The sequence below is a fragment of the Egretta garzetta genome, unplaced genomic scaffold (genome assembly GCF_000687185.1).
Source record: "Egretta garzetta isolate BGI_Z169 unplaced genomic scaffold, ASM68718v1 scaffold1993, whole genome shotgun sequence".
In the NCBI taxonomy this organism is placed as follows: Eukaryota; Metazoa; Chordata; class Aves; order Pelecaniformes; family Ardeidae; genus Egretta; species Egretta garzetta.
Genome location: NW_009259075.1, coordinates 5654 through 5990, shown reverse-complemented (window position 1 = coordinate 5990; position 337 = coordinate 5654). Strand labels below are relative to the sequence as shown.

The window sequence follows — 337 nt, the reverse complement described above, 5'->3', positions numbered from 1 at the left end:
CAGCCCCCCCCCACAAGCAGCCGTGCTGATGGAAATGTGCTAGATTAATTAGTTAATGTTTGTAAAGTGCTGTCTTGATTAAAAGCCTGACGAAGGCAAAGTGCAAAGCAAGCCGTACTTGCCGGAGGGAGCAGCCCGGGGCGGAGGAGCGGCGGCCGAGGCAAGGCGGAGGGGAAAATATGCAGGATGAGAGAGATGGAGGAGGGAGGAAAACGGAGCCAAGACCTCAGGGCTTCCCTGTGTTGGGCACGGTGTCGCCCAGATGCTCGCCCATGCTTTCCCGGTCTGCCAGCCCTCGCTTCTGCAGTTCAGCTCCTTAGCGATGCCCTGGGAGCTC

General features: G+C 58.5%; 1 protein-coding gene across 1 annotated transcript in view; it reads left to right on the top strand.

The window, feature by feature from the left end:
• LOC104122977 (polyadenylate-binding protein-interacting protein 2B) overlaps positions 1-337 on the top strand; it is a 5276-nt gene that overhangs the window by 1339 nt on the left and 3600 nt on the right. The window lies entirely within an intron of this gene.